This window comes from Stenella coeruleoalba (genome assembly GCF_951394435.1).
Source record: "Stenella coeruleoalba genome assembly, chromosome: 2".
NCBI classification, from domain to species: Eukaryota; Metazoa; Chordata; class Mammalia; order Artiodactyla; family Delphinidae; genus Stenella; species Stenella coeruleoalba.
This window is the reverse complement of record NC_137147.1, coordinates 118,201,401-118,228,919: the sequence shown is the minus strand read 5'-3', so window position 1 is coordinate 118,228,919 and position 27,519 is coordinate 118,201,401. Positions and strand designations below refer to the sequence as shown.

The window sequence follows — 27,519 nt, the reverse complement described above, 5'->3', positions numbered from 1 at the left end:
GAATAGAGTTCCCATATTTGGAAACCTCATTACCCTATCAACCTTATTCAGAGTTTTTTGCTGCTGGATTCAATGTACCAGAATTTAGGAAAAGTAGTGTGGAAAATCCAAAAGTCACGAAGAGGTTGGCCACAGGCCAAATTTCGACAACAGTGAAGTGTATATGAACTAGAAAGAATGATTACTTTTCAAAGAGGCTGCCAATGCTGAAAAATTCAAATATCTTGGATAAAATCTTCAGTTTTCTGAAGTCTCTTTAAAATAATTTCTTTTAATTTTATTGAAGTATAGTTGATTGACAATGTTGTATTAAGTTCTGCTGTACAGCAAAGTGACTCAGTTATATATATATATATATATATATATATATATATATATATATATGTATATATTCTTTTTCATATTCTTTTCCATTATGGCTTGTCACAGAATGCTGAATATAGTTCCCTGTGCTATACAGTAGGACCTTGTTGTTTATCCATAAAAATCTTAAAATCTCCCCATTTTGAGGCTACATGGCCACAAGAAGATGATGATCAGTGTGAATCTTTGACACTTGAGGAGACGTAAGGTTTATATTAGAAATAACATAAACAGTATCAAAATGTTGAGATCATTCTGGAATGTTTTTTTTCAATACTATGTTTTATAGATCTATTGGTGGTGTTATGTATAAATCAAGTATATTCATTTTACCTGATCTATGGTACCCCATTCCAATGAATGTTCTGTAATTTTTCCATTATACTCTCTTATCAATGAAAACTTAGGTTGAAACAGTGTCTTGTTTTTTAATATAGTCAAACATATTAATCTTTGACTTTAGCATTTCTGCCATTTAATATTCAATGTTCTACTTAAGAAATCATATGCTACCCTGAGGTGATAAAGCAATTTCCTTGTGTTTTCTTCCAAAAGATAATTATGTGTGTGTGGGTGCATGTGTGCGTGTGTGTGTTCCTTGTTTTGTCTCAAATGCTTTTTGGTTTATCGTTGGAAACAAGCATCTGATTTGAACTCCATCCTCACATATAGCCAACTTTTATTTTTATTTCATTTTTTTAAATTGAACTATAGTTGATTTACAATGTTGTATTAGTTTCAGGTGTACAGCAAAGTGACTCAGTTATACACACATATATATCTTTTTTTTTCAGATTCTTTTCCCTTATTGGTTATTACAAAATACTGAGTACAGTCAACTTTCAGAATTAGATTACTGAAGGGATCCATACTTTGCTCACTGATCTACATGCCCACCTCTGTCACACATCAGCTTCCCACATGACTGTGTTGGTTGTTTACGGACCCTCTCATCCCTTCCACTGAATTATATTATTGTTCTTTCACCAAGACCATGTTGTTAAACAGCAGTTTAGTAACCAGATGATATCTGAGTGGGTAAGTCCCAATTACTTCACTTTCAAAATTATCTCGGATCGTTCTGTGCCCTTTATCCTTCCACATGTATTTAAAAATCAATTTGCAACATTCTATAAAATTACTGGTGAAATTTTTATTCAGATAGCCTTTAATGTATATGTCAATTCAGAGAGAACTGAAATCCTGACACTGACCTTCTGAATTATAAGGACTGTTTATTTCTCCATATACTCAGGACTTCTTTTATGTTATCTCAAAATATCTTTTTTACTTTCACCATAATGATTTTGCATATGTTTTGTTATTTTTTGTAAGTAACTTAACACTTTTGATACTATTACAAATGGGGTCATTTTCAAATATGTATATTTTAGTTGGTTACTTCTAGGTACAGGAACATTGATTTATATGTGGTTCCCATTATTTCTGAGCCCTCTTATTGCTTGTTATGAGATTGCAAATGTATCATTTTGGAGATGTGGTGTGGAAAATCATATAAACTGCAAATCATGACATTTTTCTTTAGCCTCCCAGTCTATACATCATATTTTGTTTTAGTGCTAAACCTCTATGTATTTTTTTTTTTTTTTTTTTTTTTTTGTGCGGTACGTGGGCCTCTCACTGCTGTGGCCTCTCCCGTTGCGGAGCACAGGCTCCGGACGCACAGGCTCAGCGGCCGTGGCTCACGGGCCCAGCCGCTCCGCGGCATGTGGGATCCTCCCGGACCAGGGCATGAACCCGCGTCCCCTGCATCGGCAGGCGGACTCTCAACCACTGCGCCACCAGGGAAGTCCCCTCTATGTATTTTTTAATAAGTACAGAATTTTTGAAATACTTTTTGATTCAATGCAAATTATTACACTGTTGATGTCTTCCAGTCTATTAATTTGGTGTGCTTTACCAACTTTCTTTTATTTATTATTTCATAATATATATATTTTCCTATAATTTCCTAGCTTTAGAAAGCTTTCTTTTTCTCTTACTTTTTTGTCTTGTTTTGTTTTATTATGAACAACATAGAGAAAAGTAGAGAAAACAGTACAGCAACTTCTCTACTATGTAAAACTAGTGATTTTCCTTATTGTTACCTATTTCCCTTTCCCTGTTCTTAAAGTTCTTTTAGGATTAGAGGTTTTAACTGTGTTCTAAAGGATTACTATTTCTTAATGTGTATCTACTGGATAAGTGGGGTTTTACTGTTCTTTTAAATTTCTAAATATAATTTCAAGTAAAAAGAGGCTGACCTAAAACTATTGAGAAAAAATAGGAAACAACATATTTTTGATTTATTTTTATCATCAACTATTTATAAAATGTCTTCAAAAAAATTACTTGTGCCATCAACCAATACTAGAGGGACAGCTGTGTTAGACAAACACCTCATTTGCCATAATATTTGCCTCCACCAGGTATAGGTAAGTAAGCCCAGAGTGTTTTACCAAAAAAAAAAAAAAAAAAGAGCCACATTTAAATATCACATTCAAAGGGCTTGAAACTCTTTTAGAGTGAGAGACTAGTACCTTCAGAAACATTTTAAAAATCAATGCCCAATTCCTACTTCTGTAATAAAGGATTAATTTCCTAGCAATAGCTTCTAGCAAAAACAAATAGAAACCCTTTGCAGGGAGGGGAGACCAATTATCTGAGAGTGTGAAACAAAGTTATTTAATTTTGCAGTGGAGTTGAAACCTTGGGAAAAGAACTCAGATCTGAATGGAGTCACTTTAACGTTTCTTGCACCTTTTGACTCCAGAGCAGCTGCAGACACAGAGATGATACCAGTTGGTACTCAACAGAAAAATTTGCCATCTTTCTGAATGAAGGATATAGGCAAAGGAGTCAGTGACAATTAGGGCCACCAGAGAGTGTACAAACACACTGGAAGGAGAGAGTAAGCAAAAGAAAATCCCAAATTCTATATGTGAACTCTGCTACAGTCTGTACCACACACATGGGGCAGACTCAAAGCAGTGTCTGAATTGGGATCAAAGCTGCCACCCACAGCAGGTGCAACCAAATGTGCAATTTGAGTCTAACAGGATTAATCCCTAGAGCAATCACTAAAGAACAAGCAGAGAAGAATAGATAAAAAGTCAACAGATGAATTAAAATGGAATTCTAAAAGGTAAGAAAAGGGAAATAGGAATAAGAAACATAGTAGACAAATACAAAACTAATAAAATGGTAACCTAAATTCAACATATCAATAATTACATTGAAAGTTAACAGAATAAACATTGCAAGCATAAAAGGTAGAGATGAGAATAAAACGAATAACTCTGTGGCAAAAACTCTGACCACTTAAACAAAGGAAAAATTTATTGAAAAATGCAACTTAACAAAATTGAACAAATGTCCCCACCAAGATAAATTCAGGTTCAAATGCTTTTACTGTTGAATTCTCTCAAACATTCAAAGAAGAAAGAACATTATGTTGGAGGGAACACTTCACAACCAATTTTATGAAGCCAGTGTTACCCTGATACCAAAACCTGGCAAAGCCATTACAACAAAATAAACTACGGGCAAATATTCAACAGGAACAAAGATGCAAAAATCCTTAAGAAAATAATAGTGAACCAAATCAAGAAATATATGAAAAATATATACTACAGTGTGACCAAGTAGAATATGTTCCAAGAATGTAAGATTAGTTTCACAGTAAAAAAACAATGTAATTCACCACATTGACAGAAAGGAGAAAAAAACACTTGATTATTTCAATAGATGTGGAAAAAAATATTGACAAAAAAGTCAACACTATTAATAAACAATGAATAGAAGGAATTTCCTCAATCTGATAAAGGACACTTACACAAATCTTACAGTTATCGTATTTGATCATATTTGGCTATAGTTTGTAATATGTAAATTATGCTTTGAGAAGTTGCTTTTAAAAAAATCAACACTTGCTAGGAAGGATATTTCTTAGGTATGCAACCACATGAATAAATCTCAAAAACACACTGAGAGAAAGAAGCCTTATACAAAAAAGAGCACATACTGTATGCCATTTAGATGAAGTTCTAGAACAGACAAAATGATTCTATGATGGAGAAAACTGCATGATTTCCTTCTAAAATTAGAAACAAGGTAGGGATGTCTGCTCTCACTACTCCTATTCAGTATTGGACTGAATGTCCTAGTCATTGCAATGAAGGAAAATAAATGAAATAAAAGGCATAAGTATCAGAAAGGAGGAAAGCAATACTGTCTCTTTTCATTGATGACCCGACTTTTTACATAGAAAATCCTAAGGAATCTACAAAGCAAATCCTAGAAATAACAAATCCAGCAGTGACAGGGTATAAAGTTACTTTTTAAAACTCAATTATATTTTTAAAACTAGCAGCAAAAATCTGGAAAATAAAATTTAAGATTTTCCATTTACAGTAGAACCAAAGCCCATAAAATACATGGGAATAAAATTCACAAAACGTGAGCAAGATCTCTTCCCTGGAAATTATAAAATATTACTGAGGAACGTTACAGAATACAGAAAGAAGTGGACAGAAATGCCACTAGTTCATGGATTATAATACTCAATATTGTTAAGATGGCAGTTCTTCACAAATTGATCCCCAGATGCAAGCAATCCCAATTTTGTAGAAATTGACAAGCTGATTCTGAATATTATATTGAAATGTAAATAACAGAATAATCAAAGCAATTTTAAAAAATAAAGCTTATACTACGTAATTTAGTTTACTATAAAGCTATAGTAATGGAACAGAAAATAGAATCCACATATATGTAATTAACTGATCTCTAAGAAAGTTGCCAAGGTAATTCAATGGGAGAAAAGAGTGTCTTTTCAACAAATGGCCCTGGAACAACTGGATATATGTGTGGGGAAAAAAAAATCACTAACCCTTACCACTTACCATATTTAGAAATTAAATAAATCATAATATCTAAAAGTAAGTGCTAAAATTTCAAACCTTCTAGAATACACATATGAGAAAACCTCTGGCATAGGGGAGGGTAGGCCAAAGATTTCTTAGGACAAAAAAGCACAATAAAATAATGTAAATAAAATAAAAAGGAAACTTCATTGAAATTATTCTTCATTTGCTCTTTGGAAGACACAATTAAGAAATGAAAAAAAAAGTCACAAAATGGGAGAAAGTATTTTCTACACATATACTGAAAGAGAACATGTATCTGGAATATATAAAGAATTCTTACAACTTAGTAGGAAGACAACTCAATAAAGATTGGTGAAATATTTGATCAGACGCTTCACGTACACACAAATCTATATGAATGTCTAAAAGCACATGGAAAGACATCCAACTTGATTAACCATCAGGAAAATGCAAATAACTCCTATGAAATAGCACATATTAGAAAGGCTAAAATGAAAAAAGAAAACTGACAAGATATAAAGTGTTGACAATGTGGAACAACTGGAGGTCTTATACACTCCTGGTACGAATACAAAATGATACCTGATTTGGGAAACCACATGGCAGTTTTTCAAAAAGTTGTGCATACACCTCTGTAATTCAAGATCTCCTACTCCTAGATATTTAACATATGACCCAGAGACTTGCGCACAAATGTTCAGAACATGGCAGCTTCATTCCAAATAACAACAACAACAAAACTGTCAACAGCCCAAATGTCCACCAACAAGTGAATATAATATATCCATTCAAGGGAACAACTACTCAGAATTAAAACAGAACCACCCATAAAATGTCAGAATCAGTGAAGCCTGATTTCTCTGACACCAAGGAAACTTCTCACCCTACCACGCAGGTTTCCCTATGTTCCATGATGCAGATGCTATGGTGACCCCATCTGAACCTTCCCCAAAAACATAACTTTAAGAAATTACCTCAAATCTTCAGCTTACAAATATTTCTTCACTTTCTACCCCAAAATGTGTTTGCCATAATTTTTATGAAATTAGATATGAAGAATATAAGCATATCTATAGATATGAAGAATATAAGCATGCCAAATCATGAGGAAAAATGATTCATAAAGACACTTGCGTTTTCCTGGGGGAAAACCTAAAAACAGAAATACTGTCTTAGGGAGTCAGTGGTTCCAAGGTAGCTGTGATTGAGGAACTTAGTCAGCATTGCCATAGACGAACATATCTCTTGAACGAATCCTCTAGGTATTGTTTCTTTAGGTAGGGATGAGAAATATATTATCTTATGTCACAAAGAGTTTTAAAGAATAAATCAGGCTACATTTTCCTCAGGTTTCATTATGAAGTGGTCAATAAAATTGACCAACCAACCAATTATTAAATATCTTCTATACATCCAAGAGGATGCCTCACTATAAGGTAGTTAACTTGGAATACCAAATACAATAGCACGGCTATTTTCCCAAATACTTCAGGATTTACTCATTTAAGATTATCTTAAAATTTTGTCCTTCTGTCCCTTGAGAGTAGATTTAAGACTAGGAAATAGCTCAATTAAATGAAATCAAGTTTCTAAATAACCAGAAACATTGCATTTGTTAAAACAAATGAAACAAACATACAAAGTGTGATTATATAAATTAGCATTTTCCATTTGTGACCTACACATTGTTCATAATGTTTAAAAGAAATTGAACAATGGAATCAAGATCCTCATTTAAATATATATATATATATTTGTTTATTTATATATACACACACACATATCTATATTATGGTAGGGGTGCTCATACAAAATCATGGATTATTTTATGTTTGTTCTCATAAATAGCTAAGGATGCCACAGAAATTTGGGGAGCTGCTCAATACGATCATTATTCAGAGTATAACAACTTTGACCCAACATTGGTCAGATTAACTAGGTGATCTCAAATTGCTACTCTACTTTGTAGTAGAATGACATAACTTAAGATAGCATATAAACACTAAGCATGTAATAACAAAATTAAATGTTCACTTGTGGTAGAAAATCTTTGAGAAACTTCTATATCAAGTTTCAGCTAATGGAAAATCTACTCTCTGTTTTAAGTTACCCATTCCTATATCCCTAAGTAAACACTGAATTTTAAGAATAGAATAAAGAAGTCAAGATTCACCTCATAAAGTCAATTAACGCTTAAGAGAAAATTATTAGAAAAGTGGAACTGAGTATTTTAGAAGAAAAACAGACAAAAATTAACCAAACATTTACCTTCCTGACTAGACTCCTGGGTTAAAATTGTATGGAGAAACAGCATCTCAAGAAGCACAAAGGAAGGGCTAGTTGATTTAGTTTGGTTAAGGCGCTGCTGTTTTAAAGCCCAATGACTTTGAATGAATATTCAAGGGGTTGGAAGATGTTTCGTTTGAAAAGTACTGAAGAGGGGTCTAACTTTCTGTGAAAGCCACTGGTGTGGCCTCTATGACAAAGAAAATGAGAAAGAGAAGCACACACACACACCTTTCAGAATATTGTGAAAATCAGTTCTTTTGTTACACTAAAGATTAAATCTAGACATTTGAAAACAGTGTCTCTTGAAATAATCAGGCTTTATGAACATCCATCCTGTATGTGTCTGGCCCAGATTGGGGGGAGATTCACACACAGATGATTATTTTAGAATAAAGGTATTGAGTACTGTGAAACAAACTATGCTAGTTCTGATCCAAAAAACTCAAGGGTTAAACAAAGAGAAAACAATGCAACAATTTGTTCTTAATTTGACCACATGCACGTTCATTTCTATGACAACAAATCAGTAAGTGGCCCCTTCTCAATAAAGTATACCTGGATTTATTGCCATTAAAAGAGAAAAACAGGGGCTTCCCTGGTGGCGCAGTTGTTGAGAGTCCGCCTGCCGATGCAGGGGACACGGGTTCGTGCCCTGGTCCGGGAAGATCCCACATGCCGCAGAGCGGCTGGGACCGTGAGCCATGGCTGCTGAGCCTGCGCATCCGGAGCCTGTGCTCCGCAACAGGAGAGGCCACGGCAGTGAGAGGCCCGCGTACCGCAAAAAAAAAAGAGAAAAACAAAATGCCTTATGTACCACCATAATAAAGCAAAACAACAGAAAACCAAAAAAAAAAACCACCTACAGGTCATGTCATACCCTTTCATCTGAATATTTTCTATTGCTTCCTGGCCTACCTTATGACATTTAGACCTCATAGTTTAACATCTAAGACCTTCCTCGAACTGACCGATACCTGACTATTTCATAAGCCAACACCCACCACACATCCGAGATTCCTAGTCATGTTGCACTATTTGCAGACCCCAAGAGATGAAATGGTGTCCAGGATTTTGCTTCTGAACACATCCTTCTCTCATTTAGGAAGCTACTGCTTGAACACTTCCTCTCTCTGAAGTGTGACCCCCTCACCCCGACCCTGAGCACTAACGCACTAACCCCATCTTTTTGTCACTGCTTTACTTCATGCATAAAATGATTGTCCCAGCATTTATTGAACACCTACCATGAACCACACTGATTTAGACACAACAGTGAACAAAACCAAGCAACCAACCAACAAACAAAACAGCCTTCATAGAGCTTACATTATATTTGGGGATTAGGGATGAGATTGATACATAAGTAAACTATATATTCTACATCATCAGATGGTAGGAACGGCTATGAGGAGGGTGACAAAAAACAAAACAGGAATGTAAGAAAGGGAATACCAGGCGATGGGGCTGGGACTGCAATTATAAGTAGAGTGGTTAGAGACAGCCTTGCTGAGAAGGGCAATATGTGGGCAAAGCCCTTGGAGAAGTGTGCAAATCTAGGTGAATAGTGTTTCTGGTCAGAAGAACAGCAAATCCAAAGGTCCGGAAATGGGAGTATGCCTACTACGTTCAAGGAATAGTAAGAACCCCCTTGGCTGATACAGAGTGAGCAAGAAGATTAGAAAGGCAAGAAGTGAGAAAGGAATAGGAGCCAGTTGTGGGGCTTGAAAAACTGGAAGACTGGATTGGTTCATTAATGGAGACAATAGTCTGTAGAAAGAACAGGTTTGGAGAAGGAGAGTCTGAGGCACCTATTAGACATTCCTGCAGAGACACAGAGTAGGCAATGGATAGAAGGTTTGGAGTTCAGAAAAGAGGCTAGGGCTAGAGGCACAGATTTGCATATTATCAGCATCCAGATGGTATTTAAAGGTATCAGACTGGATAATTTTAACAAGGAAATAACAATAGAGAAATGGTCTACAAGTGTAGTGATCCCTAGAAAAGTGCAAATTTATGGGTTGGAGAAGATTAAAAGGAACCAGAAAAGGAGACTGAGGAGCAGTCAGAGCAAAAGAGATACACTGGGAGATTGTGCTGTCCTAGAAAACAAGATAAACAAAGAGGAGGGCAACAATACATTTCTAAATAAGATGGTCACTGAAAATTGGTGATTTGAAATGAGCAGCTGACTGGAGTGATAAGACAAAAATCAGATAACAGTGAGTTTAAGAGAGAAGAGCAAAACTACAGACAGTGAGTAGAGATAACTCTATGAAACAGTTTGATATAAAAAAGAGCAGAGAAACAGGGTGGAAGCTGGAAGGGGATGTAGCAACAATACAGGAGAGAGAGGGAGAAAAAAATGATGATGTAGGAGACAGAAGAAAGAAGAGTTGGAACAATATTTTTGAAACAGTGGGTAGGAGTAGGAGCCAGTGCACAGATGGAGGGTTGGTCTCCAGAAGCAACAATTCAGTGATTCACAGTTAGAGGAGGAAAAGCAGAGGATACGGACATAGATGTTGGTAGGGGGATAGGTAGGTATGGTGAGGGCAAGATAGCAGTAGATGGGTACTTGTGTCAACCATGGTCATGATCTGAGTGAGGACAGGGAGAAGGTATTAGAGTTTGAGGACAGAAGAGAAGTTATAAAATAGTCTAGAAGAGAGGAAAAGAGAATGGCTCATCGAAATGTAATATAACTGTCAGGAGGCACTGTATGTTTTTCTCTAGCCATGCTTACTTGAGGTTGCTAATCAAGTATAATGAAGGTAGAGAAGGAAAGAAAATTATTTTTAAAATGGACCATGGAATCTGAGCTGGATTACTGGTGAGGAACAATATAAAGTGGAGAGGATAAAATTTAAATGCAATGGCTATGTTGATTAACAGATTATAAACAGCTGATAAGAAAATTAGTGAACTGAGAAATAATTCCAAAGAAGTTCTTCAGAATGGAGATGAGAGAAACAAAGATACAGATATGTAAGAGGTTAAAAGACATGGAAGATAGAAACAAGAAGGTCTCACATACGTCTGATGGGTGTTGAGGGGGCAAAGGGTTAATGAGAGAATGGGGAAGCAACATATGAAGATACAATGCCTGAGGATTTTCCAGAACTGTTGAAATATACCATATAGGAAGATCCAAAAAACCCATATTAGGATAAATAAAGAAGAATTTAGGCCTAAAAATGTCATGGTAGAACAGAAGAATACTTGGGGAAAAAGTAGAAACATTCACAAGCAGCTAGAGAGAAAAGACAATTCAACTTCAAAGAAAAAGCAATTTGAGTGACTTTATATCTCAATGCAACAAGGGAAGCAAGGAGAGAGTAGAATAACTTAAATACATATGCTTTCAGTCTTTCAATTTGCAAACTTGTACCTAGCAAATTGTCTTACAAGTAAAACTGAGACTTTTCCAGAAAAGCATGAGCCAGCAGTGCTTATCACCCAAAGACCCTCATGAAAGTACATATAATAGATTTATTTCAAAGAGAAGGAAAATCATCCCTGGTATAAAAAGGCTGAACATGAGAATGTATGTGTTCAAAAGCAATGGTAAATGTGTATACCAGTCTAAATAAACATGGACGTATTAAAAAAAAAAGGTTTAATCTGTGTGTAATGAGACAATCTAGTAGTAAAACAGGGGACAGAAAAAGCCCATAAACTGGGAGAGGTATGGGTTGATTTGAAAAATTCTTAGACACCCTTGTTGTTAAGCCTGTATGTTAAGTAGACGTGTAAATTTCAGCTTTTCAGTATGAAGCTGAAGCTTTCTCTCATTCTTTCTGCATAAAACAAAATAACCCACAAAAAACAAACAGAAACCCCCCAAACAGCTGTGAAAACTGAATAATCTATACAAACTCTGTATGAAGACATTTAGGGAGAATCAAGGCATCCAGGACCCGAGGGGACAAGATCAAGGATAAGAGACAAATGCAGCGAGGTACATCTTAGTTTGCTATTGCTTTAACTCCTTCAGAGTTTTTTGTTATATTTTGTTTTATTTTTGCCAATTCACTGTGTAAGACAAGTGGCTGAGCACACAGGAGCAGTTTAGAGCTCGCTTCAATCTTAATTATCTAGGGAGGTAAAAATTGGAGTGCAGGGGAACTATGGCAGCCAGGACTTGAAGGACGAAAGGAATCCCAGAGATGCAAGCCTGACATTCTGCATGCATGTTCCCTTGAGAAATTTACTGTTTCCTAAAGCACATGAGGCTAGGATGAAAAGTTGAGGCCAAGCAGAAAGTGGGAACTAAAAGTTTTTGGCAATCACACTGAGTTGGGAAATAAAAACTGGAGGTTAAGGACTCTTAGAAAATAAGGGCTCTAGTAAACACTACAGAATTTTATTAAGACTCCTGAAGCACTAAGCATAGGGGTAAAACCAGAAATAGATCAATCCTCAAAATGCTTGAAATCCTTCCTACCTTGGATCATTTCAATCCCTAACTGGATCATTCTGACTTGCTAGACCCTCACTGCCTCCTCTACATCCTCTCTTGTGGAAAATAACATATTCCATATCCTCTAAAATGTTTTAATAAAGCTTATCCAGTATTTGATAAAAAAATAACCAGGTATGGTCAGGATTAAAAAACAATGACCAAAAATCAAGAGAAAAACAGACAATGAGAACAAAAAGTTTATTTAGATGTAGGAGTTACCAGTTATAAATTTTAAAATATCCATGATTAGGGCTTCCCTGGTTGCACAGTGGTTGAGAGTCTGCCTGCCGATGCAGGGGACATGGGTTCGTGCCCCGGTCCGGGAAGATCCCACATGCCGCGGAGCGGCTAGGCCCGTGAGCCATGGCCACTGAGCCTGCATGTCTGGAGCCTGTGCACCGCAATGGGAGAGGCCAAAACAGTGAAAGGCCCGCGTACAGCAAAAAGTAAAATAAAATAAAATAAAATAAAATTTAAAAAACATATATATCCATGATTAATATATAATATATATATATGTGTATATTAATATATATATGAAAATGGATTAAAATAACATGGAGAATATCAGCAGAGAACTGGGGTCTATGAAGTAGAATCCAATGGAAATGGAAAATTTTTTTAAAAAAGATAAGTGAAATGAAGAGCTCACTAAATGAATTTAATAGCAGAGCAGAAAAGAGAGCATTTGTGATTTGGAGTATTAGTAGAAAATATCTATACTTAAAGCAGATATAAACATGATGACAAAATACACCAAAAAAAAAAAAAAGCAGCTACATGGCACATTTAGAAAGTTTTAATTTAGATGTAAAAACTTGGAGTCCAGAAAAAGAGAGTAAGAGAGAAATGGGGAAAAGCTATAAATGATATTGAATGAGAATTTCCAAAAACCTAATATAAAAGCTGTGAAGTTACAGATTTAAAGAACCTCAAATAGGATGAAGGGGAAAAAAATCACAGGCAGGCATCTCATAGTAAAACTGCATATAATTCATGACCAAAAGAAAGGGGAAAAGTAGATATAGTGAAGTTTAAAGAAAAATCACATTTCCTCCACAATGAATAACAATCAAACTGACAAATGACTTTTTTTTTTTTTTTTTTTCTTTTGCGGTTCGCGGGCCTCTCACTGCTGTGACCTCTCCCGTTGCAGAGCACAGACTCCGGACGCACAGCCTCAGCGGCCATGGCTCACGGGCCCAGCCACTCCGTGGCATGTGAGATCTTCCCGGCTTGGGGCATGAACCCATGTCCCCTGCATCGGCAGGCGGACTCTCAACCACTGCGCCACCAGGGAAGCCTGACAACTGACTTTTCAATGGAAAAGATAACAGCCAGAAGGCAATTGAAAAGAATCTGTATAATATAGGATTTATCTGCTCCTTGAATGTTTGGTAAAAACGTGTCTCTAAAGTTGCCTGGGCCTATGATTTGTTTTCTGGTAAGACATTAAACCACTGATCCAATTATTTAGTAGGTGTAGGACCATTCAAGTTCTCATTCTTTTTCAGTCATTTGGATACACTGTGGTACAAGTTTCATCTCTTTCATATATCTTTCAACATTTTAAGCATAAAATTTCATAATATCCTCATATGTTTAATCTCTGCCCATCTGAATTATCTCCCCGTTCAATGCCTGCTGTTATTTATTTGTGTCTTTACTCTCTGTACATTGAAAACACTCAGAAAAGAATAACCCATTTTGTTAGTTTTTCAAAGAGACAGCTTTTAACTGTTATTCCTTTTTATTTTACACACATATTCTACTTCACCAATTTTTCTCTTATTTTTATTTCTAATTTGGCTTCATTCTGCTCTTCTTTATCAATGGCATGATTCTGACAGTTAACTCAATAATTTTGATTCTGACTTATTTTCCACATTGGCTTTGTCTTGTTCTGTATTTTGTGAAACACATGCCAATTCTAACTATTACGTGGAAGAGCAAAATGCCAAGAAGAGCCTAGGCATTCTTGAAGATGAAAAACAAATTGGGAAGGACAATGCTAAATTCAAATGATGCTTGTGTAACATTGGTACTGGTGTAGACAAGAGACCAATGAATGGACAAGCCCACCTATATAAGGAAACCTGATTTACAATATGACCTGGTGGAAACTATAGATCTCTGAGGAAAAGTAGAATATTCAAGAAATGGTACTGGATCAGTTAGTATCCAAAATACAAAAATGAAATCAATTCACAAGCAGATTTTAAAATTTAATATAAAAAGTAAAACCATAAAAAAATTAAAGAGCATCTTTATGACTCTGAGACTGGGAACGATCCCTCTAGTGACACAAAATGCACAAACCACAGCAAAAATAATTAATAAACTTGACATTAAGTATCAGAATTTTGTTCATCAAAATATATAATGAAAAAAAAAATAAGCCACAAACTTGGAGAAGATATTTCTATTACAAAGAAGTTCTATCTAGATTACATAAAACACCTCTACAAATCAGTAAAAAGGTAGAGGGGGGAAGAAAATTAGGCAAAAGGAGAAAAAAGGAGTGGAAAGGTCCCCAAACCTATATATATTATTAGTAGTGAGGAAAATGGAAATTAAAACCACAACAAAGTATGACAACTCAAGAGACTGACACAACTTAGAAGTCATATAATGAGAAGAGTTTTCTAAGATGTAGAACACTGATAACTTTTATTTGATGCTGACGGTTCAGTAACTTGGGAAACGGTTACATTAACTATTAAGCAGAATGTGTATATCAGATAATCATTTTTACTCCTAGGTATAAACTTGGGAGCAGTGGGTTTCAAACTTTAGCATGCATGGGAAATGCCAGAGGACTGGTGTAGACAAGATCTCTGGGCCCCACCTACAGTTCCTGGTTCAGCAGGATTGGGGAGGGGCCCAAGAAATTCATTTCAGCAAAGTTTCTAGGTGATGCTGATGCTACTCTCCAGGCACTACATATTGAGAGCCATTGCTCTAAAGTCTTGCACATGTCCGCCAGATGAAATGTACAACGTTGACAAGACCACTTTTCATAACAGCTGAAAAACAAGCAAACCAACCAACAAACAAAAAACCCCAATCAAGCCTGCAATCAACTCAAATACCTTTCTAGAGTAGAATGGATAATAACTTATACATAAAGTTATATATCATACAGAATGAAGATATCTGACGGTCACATTTTGACCACATGGACGAAGGTCAAAAACAATACTGAGTGAAATTAATTTGTAAGTCACAGAGTAAGACCTAAAAATATTACACAATTCCTTTATAAAATCTTAAAAAAGCAGACAAAATTGAATTACACTGTTCAAGATAGATACAAAGGTGGTAAAACCACAATGAGTAAATGACAGACATTCAGTGTCACCACTACTTCTGGGGATGAGGGAAGAAGGATTCAGTAATAAAGAGGCAGAGGAAGAACTCTAAAATAACGGGAGGGTGGGACCTGCAAGATGATGGAGAAGTAAGACATGGCGATCACCTTCCTCCCCACAGATACATCAAAAATGCATCTACATGTGGAACAACTCCTACAGAACACATACTGAACGCTGGCAGAAGGCCTCAGACTTCCCAAAAGGCAAAAAAGTCCCCACATACCTGGGTAGGGCAAAAGAAAGAAAGAAAGAAAAAAAGAGACAAAAGAATAGGGACAGGACCTGCACCTCTGGGAGGGAGCTGTGAAGAAGGAAAGGTTTCCACACACTAGGAAGCCCCTTCGCGGGTGAAGATTGCAGGTGGCGGAGGGGGGGAGCTTCGGAGTCGCGGAGGAGAGTGCAGCCACAGGGGTGAGGAGGGCAAAGCAGACAGATTCCCGCACAGAGGATCGGTGCCGACCGGCACTCACCAGCCCGAGAGGCTTGTCTGCTCACCCGCCGGGACGGGAGGGGCGGGGAGCTGAGGATTAGGCTTCGGTCGGAGCGCAGGGAGAGGACTGGGGTTGGCGGCGTGAACACAGCCGGCAGGGGGTTAGTGCGCCATGGATGGCCGGGAGGGAGTCCGGGGAAAAGTGTGGAGCTGCAGAAGAGGCAAGAGACTTTTTCTTGCCTTTGTTTCCTGGTGTGCGAGGAGAGGGGATTAAAAGTGCCGCTTAAAGGAGCTCCAGAGACGGACGCGAGCCGCGGCTATCAGCACGGACCCCAGAGACAGGCATGAGACGCTAAGGCTGCTGCTGCCGCCACCAAGAAGCCTGTGTGCAAGCACAGGTCACTCTCCACACCGCCCCTTCCGGGGAGCCTGTGCAGCCCGCCACTGCCAGGGTCCTGTGATCCAGGGACAACTTCCCCGGGAGAACGCATGGCGCACCGCAGGCTAGTGCAACGTCACGGTGGCCTCTGCTGCCGCAGGCTCGCCTCGCACTCCGTGCCCCGCACTCCGTGCCCCTCCCTCCCCCCACCCCTCCCCCCCCCACCCTAAGTGAGCCAGAGCCCCGGAGTCAGCTGCTCCTTTAACCCCGTCCTGTCTGAGCAAAGAACAGACGCCCTCAGGCGACGTACACGCAGAGGCGGGGCCAAATCCAAAGCTGAGCCCCTAGGAGCTGTGCGAACAAAGAAGAGGAAGGGAAATTTCTCCCAGCAGCCTCAGGAGCAGCGGATTAAATCTCCACAATCAACTTGATGTACCCTGCATCTGTGGAATACCTGAATAGACAACGAATCATCCCAAATTGAGAAGGTGAATTTTGGGAGAAAGATGGACTATTTTTTTCCCCTTTTCCTCTTTTTGTGAGTGTGTATGTGTATGCTTCTGTGTGAGATTTTGTCTCTATAGCTTTGCTTTCACCATTTGTCCTAGGGTTCTGTCTGTCGTTTTTTGTTTTTTTTAACTTTAAAACTTTTTAAAAATAATTTTGATTTTTTATTGTAATAAATTTATTTTACTTTATCTTACTTTATTTTATCCTCTCTTCCTTCCTTCCTTCCTTCCTCCCTCCCTCCCTCCCTCCCTCCCTCTCTCTCTCTCTCTCTCTCTTTCTTTCTTTCATTCTCCCTTTTATTCTGAGCCGTGTAGAGGACAGTCTCTTGGTGCTCCAGCCAGGCGTCAGGGCTGTGCCTCTGAGGTGGGAGAGCCAAGTTCAGGACATTGGTCCAAAAGAGACCTTCCAGCTCCACGTAATATCAAACGGCGAAAACCTTCCAGAGATCTCCACCTCAACAACACCACCCAGCTTCACTCAATGACCAGCAAGCTACAGTGCTGGACACCCTATGCCAAACAATTAGTAAGACAGGAACACAGCCACATCCATTAGCAGAGAGGCTGCCTAAAATCATAATAAGGCCACAGACACCCCAAAACACACCACCACACGTGGACCTGCCCACCAGAAAGAAAAGATCCAGCCTCATCCACCAGAACACAGGCACTAGTCCCCTCCACCAGGAAACCTACACAACCCACTGAACCAACCTTAGCCACTGGGGACAGACACCAAAAACAACGGGAACTATGAACCTGCAGCCTGTGAAAAGGAGACCCCAAACACAGTAAGATAAGAAAAATGAGAAGACAGAAAAACACACAGCAGATGAAGGAGCAAGGTAAAAACCCACCAGACCTAACAAATGAAGAGGAAATAGGCAGCCTACCTGAAAAAGAATTCAGAATAATGATAGTAAAGATGATCCAAAATCTTGGAAATAGAATAGAGAAAATGCAAGAAACATTTAACAAGGACCTAAAAGAACTAAAGAGGAAACAACCAATGATGCACAACACAATAAATGAAATTAAAAATACTCTAGATGGGATCAATAGCAGAATAACTGAGGCAGAAGAACGGATAAGTGACCTGGAAGATAAAATGGTGGAAATAATTACTGCAGAGTAAAATAAAGAAAAAATAATGAAAAGAACTGAGGACAGTCTCAGAGACCTCTGGGACAACATTAAACGCACCAACATTTGAATTATAGGGGTCCCAGAAGAAGAAGAGAAAAAGAAAGGGACTGAGAAAATATTTCAAGAGATTATAGCTGAAAACTTCCCTAATAGGGGAAAGGAAATAGTTAATCAAGTCTAGGAAGCACAGAGAGTCCCATACAGGATAAATCCAAGGAGAAACATGCCAAGACACAAATTAATCAAACTATCAAAAATTAAATACAAAGAAAACATATTAAAAGCAGCAAGGGGAAAACAACAAATAACACACAAGGGAATCTCCATAAGGTTAACAGCTGATCTTTCAGCAGAAACTCTGAAAGCCAGAAGGGAGTGGCAGGACATATTTAAAGTGATGAAGGAGAAAAACCTACAACCAAGATTACTCTACCCAGCAGGATCTCATTCAGATTTGATGGAGAAATTAAAACCTTTAGAGACAAGCAAAAGCTGAGAGAGTTCACCACCAAACCAGCTTTACAACAAATGCCAATGAAACTTCTCTAGGCAAGAAACACAAGAGAAGGAAAAGACCTACAATAACAAACCCAAAACAATTAAGAAATTGGGAATAGGAACATACATATCGATAATTACCTTAAATGTAAATGGATTATATGCTCCCACCAAAAGACACAGACTGGCAGAATGGATACAAAAACAAGACCCGTATATATGCTATCTACAAGAGACCCACTTCAGACCTAGGGACACATACAGACTGAAAGTGAGGGTATAGAAAAAGATATTCCATGCAAATGGAAGTCAGAAGAAAGCTGGAATAACAATTCTCATAACAGACAAAATAGACTTTAAGAAAAAGACTATTACAAGAGACAAAGAAGGACACTACATAATGATCAAGGGATCAATCCAAGAAGAAGATATTAACAATTGTAAATATTTATGCACCCAACATAGGAGCACCTCAATACATAAGGCAAATACTAAGAGCCATAAAAGGGGAAAACGACAGTAACACAATCATAATAGGGGACTTTAACACCCCACTTTCACCAATGGACAGATCATCCAAAATGAAAATAAATAAGGAAGCACAAGCTTTAAATGACACATTAAACAAGATGGACTTAATTAATATGTATAGGACATTCCATCCAAAAACAACAGAATACACTTTCATTTCAAGTGTGCACAGAACATTCTCTAGGATAGATCATACCTTGGGCCACAAATCTAGCCATGGTAAATTTAAGAAAATTGAAATTGTATCAAGTATCTTTTCCAACCAGAACTCTATGAGGCTAGATATCAATTACAGGAAAAGATCTGTAAAAAATACAAACACGTGGAGGCTAAACAATACACTACTTAATAACCAAGTGATCACTGAAGAATTCAAAGAGGAAATCAAAAAATACCTAGAAACAAATGACAATGGAGACATGATGACCCAAAACCTATGGGATGCAGCAAAAGCAGTTCTAAGAGGGAAGTTTATAGCAATACAATCCTAAAGAAACAGGAAACATCTCAAATAAACAACCTAACCTTGCACCTAAAGCAATTAGAGAAAGAAAGAACAAAAAAAAAAAAAAAAAAAAAAAAACAAAGTTAGCAGAAGGAAATAAATCATAAAGATCAGATCAGAAATAAATGAAAAAGAAATGAAGGAAACAACAGCAAAGATCAATAAAACTAAAAGCTGGTTCTTTGAGAAGATAAACAAAATTGATAAACCATTAGCCAGACTTATCAAGAAAGATAGGGATAAGACCCAAATCAGTAGAATTAGAAATGAAAAAGGAGAAGTAACAACTGACACTGCAGAAATACAAATGAACATGAGAGATTACTACAAGCAACTCTATGCCAATATAATGGACAATCTGGAAGAAATAGACAAATTCTTAAAAATGCACAACCTGCTGAGACTGAACCAGGAAGATATAGAAAATATGAACAGACCCATCACAAGCACTGAAATTGAAACTGTGATTAAAAATCTTCCAACAAACAAAAGTCCAGGACCAGATGGCTTCACAGGCGAATTCTATCAAACATTTAGAGAAGAGCTAACACCTATCCTTCTCAAACTCTTCCAAAATATAGCAGAGAGAGGAACACTCCCAAACTCATTCTACGAGGCCACCATCACCTTGATACCAAAACCAGACAAAGATGTCACAAAGAAAGAAAACTACAGGCCAATAGCACTGATGAACATAGATGCAAAAATACTCAACAAAATACTAGCAAACAGAATCCAACAGCACATTAAAAGGATCATACACCATGATCAAATGGGGTTTATTTCAGGAATGCAAGGATTCTTCAGTATCAATCAACGTGATACACCATATTAACAAATTGAAGGAGAAAAACCATATGATCATCTCAATAGATGCGGAGAAAGCTTTCGACAAAATTCAACACCCATTTATGATAAAAACCCTGCAGAAAGTAGGCCTAGAGGGAACTTTCTTCAACATAATAAAGGCCATATATGACAAACCCACAGCCAACATCATCCTCAATGGTGAAAAACTGAAAACATTCCCACTAAGATCAGGAACAAGACAAGGTTGCCCACTCTCACCACTCTTATTCAACATAGTTTTGGAAGTTTTAGCCACAGCAATCAGAGAAGAAAAAGAAATAAAAGGAATACAAATCGGAAAAGAAGAAGTAAAGCTGTCAGTGTTTGCAGATGACATGATACTATACATAGAGAATCCTAAAGATGCTACCGGAAAACTACTAGAGCTAATCAATGAATTTGGTAAAGTAGCAGGATACAAAATTAATGCTCTTAAATCTCTTACATGCCTATGCACTATCAACAAAAAAAATCTCAAAGAGAAATTAATGTAACACTCCCATTTACCACTGCAACAAAAAGAATAAAGTACCTAGGGAGAAACCTACATAAGAAGACAAAAGACCTGTATGCAGAAAACTATAAGACACTGATGATAGAAATTAAAGATGATACAGACAGATGGAGAGATATACCATGTTCTTGGATTGGAAGAATCAACATTGTAAAAATGACTCTACTACCCAAAGCAATCTACAGATTCAATGCAATCCCTATCAAACTACCACTGGCATTTTCCACAGAACTGGAACAAAAAATTTCACAATTTGTATGGAAACACAATAGACCTTGAATAGCCAAAGCAATCTTGAGAAAGAAAAATGGAGCTGGAGGAATCAGGTTCCTGGACTTCAGACTGTACTACAAAGCTACAGTAATCAAGACAGTATGGTACTGGCACAAAAACAGAAATATAGATCAATGGAACAGGATAGAAAGCCCAGAGATAAACCCACGCACATATGGTTACCTTATCTTTGATAAAGAAGGCAAAAATATACAATGGAGAAAAGACAACCTCTTCAATAGGTGGTGCTGGGAAAACTGGACAGCTACATGTAAAAGAATGAAACTAGAACACTTCCTAACACCATACACAGAAATAAACTCAATGCATTAAAGACCTAAATGTAAGGCAAGACATTATAAAATTCTTAGAGGAAAACAGAGGAAGAACACTCTATGACATAAATGACAGCAGGATCCTTTTTGACCCACCACATACAGAAATGGAAATAAAAGCAAAAATAAGCAAATGAGACATAATGAAACTTAAAAGCTTTTGCACAGCAAAGGAAACCATAAACAAAACAGAAAGAGAACCCTCAGAATGGGAGAAAATATTTGCAAACGAAGCAAATGACAGAGGATTAATCTCCAAAATATACAAGCAGCTCATGCAGCTCAATATCAAAAAAACAAACAACCCAATCCAAAAATGGGCAGAAGACCTAAATAGACATTTCTCCAAAGAAGATATACAGATTGCCAACAAACACATGAAAGGATGCTCAATATCACTAATCATTACAGAAATGCAAATCAAAATTACAATGAGGTATCACCTCACACCAGTCAGAATGGCCATCATAAAAAAATCTACAAACAATAAATGCTGGGGAGGGTGTTGACAAAAGGGAACCCTCTTGCACTGTTGGTAGGAATATAAATTGATACTCTCACTATGGAGAACAGTATGGAGGTTCCTTTAAAAACTACAAATAGAACCACCATATCACGCAGCAATGTCACTACGGGGCATATACCCTGAGAAAACCATAGTTCAGAAAGAGACATGGACCACAATGTTCTTTGCAGCACTATTTACAATAGTCAGGACATGAAACCAACCTAAATGTCCATTGACAGATGAATGGATAAAGAAGATGCAGCACATATATGCAATGGACTATTTTTCAGCCGTAAAAGGAAATGAAATGAGCTATTTGTAGTGAGGTGGATGGACCTAGAATCTGTCATACAGAGTGAAGTAAGTCAGAAAGAGGAAAACAAATACCATATGCTAACACATATTTATGGAATATAAACAAAACAAGTGGTTCTGAGGAACCCACGGGCAAGACAGGAATAAAGACTCAGACATAGAGAATGGACTTGAGAACATGGGGAGGGGGAAGGGTAAGCTGGGACAAAGTGAGAGAGTGGCATGGACATATATACACTACCAAATGTAAAACAGATAGCTAGTCAGAAGCAGCTGCACAGCACAGGGAGGTCAGCTCAGTGCTTTATGACCACCTAGAGGGGTGGGATAGGGAGGGTGGGAGGGAGGGAGACGCAAGAGGGAGGGGATATGGGGATATATGTATACATATAGATGATTCACCTTGTTATACAGCAGAAACCAAAACAATATTGTAAAGCAACTACACTCCAATAAAGATGTTTAAAAATAAATAAATAAAAATAAAATAATGGGAATTTTCATTGTTTAAGTTGAGTGGAAGTAAACAAGTGATTCTTATTCTTTAAAATGTACACGTATGTGCATGGTTTTATCAACTCCCTTGCATATACAATATATTTTATAATAAAACTTTTATGGCAGGTAACATACCACAGGAAATAATGGCTATGATTTTGCACTGACCTAGGAATGCCTTCCAAAGGCTTGGAATTAAGCGCTCCCAAGCAGCCACTTCTATTGTTTTACAGCTGCTATGAAGGACAAAGAGCTGATTTTGAAAGTGAGGAAGGCCAGGATGGGTGATAAAGAAGAAAAGGAGGAAAGACACCAACCAAACAACACACACACACTCACACATCAAAACTATGATGGGTACAAAAATGGGGGGTGATGCCGAGGTCCTGAGCAGCAGCTGTCAGTGTGCTTTTCTCACTTTCTCTATTATCGGCCTTGGGAATAAACGAGTAGCAGCATTCTTCCTAAAAGTCCCACCCCCATGACCCCTGACACCTCTCCCCCACACCTGTACAAATTCCTTTGTAGTCAACAGTGTTTAAAAAAAAACAAAAAAAAAACTGTGGTCTAATACATTTGTAGACACTACATAAACATAATAGGACATGCAGATTTTTTTTTAACTCTGTCAAAACTTACTACTTGATACTTTTGTTTCCCCATCTTATCTGAGAAGGGGGATACAATTTGTTTTCCCATATCAGATATATTAATGTGTGAAACACTGCTTATTTTACATCAGTTTCAGAAATGGTAGCTACTGTCAGGGGTTACAGATCCAGATGCCCACAGGGGTCAGGGTGAAATATAAAGTACAGGAAGCCCGGGTGTAAGACCATAGGGAGTGTTGGGGACCAGGGTGTGCTCAGATTGTAAACCTTCTCCAAGGGGTCCACCCCCTACTCAACTTTAGCTGACCATCATCATGTGAGATTAGGTCTGATGTTACCCAGTATTCTGATTTTTCAAAAATTCATGACAGGAGTGAACTATTGATGCAAGCAACTTGGATGGATCTGAAAGCCATTACGCTGAGTGAAAAAAAAAAAGTGCATTTCAAAAGGTTACATAATATAAGATTCCTTCTATATGACATTTGTGAAGTGACAAAATGATGGTGATGAAGACAGATAAGTGGTTGCTAGGACTAGAGTTGGGGGTGTGTGAACATTAAGGGGCAATAAGAATGAGCTTGTTTGTGATGATAGAACTTTCCTAGAGACACAGGGAATAAGGCGTTGAGAAGGAAAACAATAGACCAGTTCGTGGAAAGACCTGTATGTCATGGTAGTAAGTTGAAGATGTGATCGTAAACTAAATGAGAAGTCTTTAATGGATTTTTTAAGAGAATAAAAATAACAGGATCAGATATTTAACTAGATAATTCTAATAGCAAATTACCCTTAATTATGGGAATGGGGTAAGGAAATGAGAAACTGAGAAAAATTTTAGAAAGAAACAGCAATAGCCCAGGAAAAAGGGCAAAATCACTTTTCTCTGGGATGCTGAGGGGTGTTTTACAGAGAATATAGGCTTTTGTTGGTTCTTTAAACATGGCTTGTGTTTTGGTTAACTGCAGGGAATCAAGTGGGGAAATGCCATGGATCTTATGCCCAGTAACATTCAGCCACTTACCAGGAACTACATCTGAGTCCTGGACAAACCTTCAAGTCGCTCCTCGTCCCTTTACCCCTTTTGGTTGCCCTCTAGAACTAGCCCATCCATTCCTCTCCCCGATGGGGTTCTGATACTCAAGATCTGCTGTGTGGAGAGGAACATAGCTTCCTCCTAGATGTCTGACCCTCCAGCCATACACTATGAGCACAGGGAAGCAGATAGAGCAAGCCAAATACCAACAGTCTCTCAAGTTACTACTAACATGTGACTTCTGTATATTTGTAATTGCAGCCCTCTCAGCCATTCTCAGGTTTAAATGTCCATAATATATAAACTCTTCCCCCCTCCCCCCAAATGTATGCTAAATTAATTTCTATGCAAGGAACCAGCTCTTGCTTCAGAAATCCTTATCCATCAGAAAGCAACATAAATAGAAGATAGGCATGGTTGTGGTAGGCAGAATAATAGTACCCCAAAGATATCCACGTCCTATTCCCCGGACCTTGTGAATATGTTACACTGCAAAGAGAAATTAAGACTACTGATGGAGTTAAGGTTGCTGATCATCTGACTTTAACAAAGGAAGATCATCATGGATTATCTGGTTGAGTCTAATGTAATCAAAGGGTCTTTAAAAGTGGAAGATGGGGGCAGAAAAAGAAATTCCGGAAAAGATGTGAGGGCAGAAGCAAGGTCAGAGTGATGCCATGTGAGGATTGAACCTTGTGCCCTGGCTGGATATGATGCAGGAAGGGGCCATGAGCCAAGGAATGTGGGCAGCCTCTAGAAGCTGGAAAAGGAAAGGGAACATATTCTCCCCAGAATGGAACACAGCCTTTCCAACACCTTGATTTTAGTGCAGTGAGACCTGTGGTAGACTCCTGACCTCCAGAACAGGAAGCTAATAAATTTGTGTTGTCTTAAGCCACTCATGTGTATGGTAACTTGTTACAATAGCAATAGAAAACTAATAAAGTAGTATAATGTAAAAAAGGTGAACACATCTAGGGAAATTATGAAAGGTTATCTAGACTGACCAGAAAACCAATTTTACACCTTTGGAAGGAACCACTGGGTCTAGGCAAGAAATTGTTTTTCCCAGTCCTTCCCAGTCCAGCCTCCACCTAGAAGGAGGTAAGGAGAAAACAGTACCAATCAAGGAAGAATGACTTTGGCAAACCTCAACTCAGATTGGGTCCAGAATTGTAAAGTCCTTTCCTGCTCTGACCCTCACTTTTCTCCCATCCTCTAACAAAACCTTTGTGCCTCGACATCATGCTCGAGCAACATACATAGAAAGTTTACCAAATCAACATTGATTAACCGCCTATTTTCTTGGGTGTCAGAATATACCACTTTTGGTGTTTATTTGGCATTGTCTTTGACTATTTCTACAAGACATGGAATGATCTGGTCACTTCATTGCGAGTTAAATCAAACTAGGTGTCTTGCCTTCTCTTAGAGTTAGTTCATCAATTAGTTCTAGGTTTGTGTGAGAATGATCACAACTGGTAGTTTATTCCCAATACTTTTGCAGAAAGATACCTGGATTATGTGTTCCCTACTTTTATTATCCTCTGTAACTGTTTGTAATTTTCAAACTGCCAATGTCACAATAACACTAAACTGAACACTTCTAGAAGAATGTAGCTTATTCCATTCTGATTTTAGAGGAAGTCTATACATAAAAAGTCCATAAAATACTAATATTAAATATAAATTGGAGACTTTTAGACTGTATTTTTCTAGATAGAGGTTTTGTTGACATTTATTTTCCCCTTTTGACTATATAATGAGATTTTTTTAAAAACAGAAAAAAAATGATTCTAACTTGTATTTATGCATGCATTCCTTTCTAAATACATCATCATCTTTTCCCTCTTTTAAATATAAAGTATTTATTAAAATCCCATCATATTAAGGTTTGTATCATGCTACCGGCCACTCTACACTTTACATTTCTTGATGATTCTAAATAAATGGGAACAAGTCAATCACCTGTAGCCCAATAAAAATCCTCATACCACTCATAGAGGCAGAACAGTTACTTTAAAAAGTAGAAAAGCACTAAACTAAATGAGACAAAGAAAACATGTAATGTGCTGCAACTATTGGCTTTTTCACCCAGAATGATCATCATTCCAGGTCTAGAACCAGACAGTAAATTTCTCATTACGCGTTTTTGCCGAAGCTAGCAATTGAGCAGTGGAGAGTCTGATTTTGGTAAATACACCTTTCAAAGTCATCAGCAAATTATCTGCTCTGATTAAAGGATGTTCATGTGACTTTGGTCACATGAACATCAGGCTGCAATTCTGACTAAAAACTTCAACTGAACACTTAAGACTTATTCCTTCATATTCACAGAAAGATTGGATCAGAATGAATACAGGAAAAACGCTCTGGGTAATAAAGCAAGTGTATCTAATTAGCATTAGCACAGTGATGGAATAAAGCAGTTCACTGTATTAAGTTCCTCCACTTACAGCTTTATTTCTGGCACTCAAAGAAGCAGGGTTGCAATATGTTCACATTAAGCCTGCAGTAGCTCTTTACATGTTCAGTGTGCTTAAAATAGACTAAGGTGCCTTAATTCGAGAACTCTCCCACAGGGGTTAGTGAGCAATGCTCTTTATAGCAAAGAACAATTCCCTTAGGAATTGGATCAAGAATGTCTTGGATGGTCTCCCATTACTCGGATAGACTACCTATTTGCTTAATCAAAAAGAAAACTGTGCTTGTATCAGAGCCACACATCCTTGCCACTAAAAACAAAACTGATGCCAAGTTTGGATCTTCCTTTCCTTTAAAAATGCTCTTAGGAGTCCTGAGTTTATTTTGATGAGGAATCCAAGCAGCTTTCCGACAAAGCTGAGACATCACTATAAACCGGGAAGGAACACAAAATATGGTCTTTAAGCACGTATGTGCACACATACATACACACATACACTCACACACACACACACACACACACACACACACACACACCATTGACATTCAAACAATCTTCTGCTCACCAAAATAATAGTTCAAATCAAAACCCAGCAAGTACGAATTCAATTTTTGGCCTGTTATGTTTAAAATCTGTTGCATCATGTAAGTAAATGTTCCCAAAACAACCACCAAAATTCCTGAAACAACAATGATCCAATTTAAAGATGCTGTGTGAATTTTAATGTTTTTCTTTTCAAACAAAAAATAATAAGTTTGATGACACGAATAGAAAATAAAG

At 37.5% G+C, this 27,519-nt stretch overlaps 1 protein-coding gene across 8 annotated transcripts in view; it reads right to left on the bottom strand.

The window, feature by feature from the left end:
* The window catches only part of MCTP2 (multiple C2 and transmembrane domain containing 2), a 251,996-nt gene that overhangs the window by 38,755 nt on the left and 185,722 nt on the right, over nucleotides 1-27,519 (bottom strand). The window lies entirely within an intron of this gene.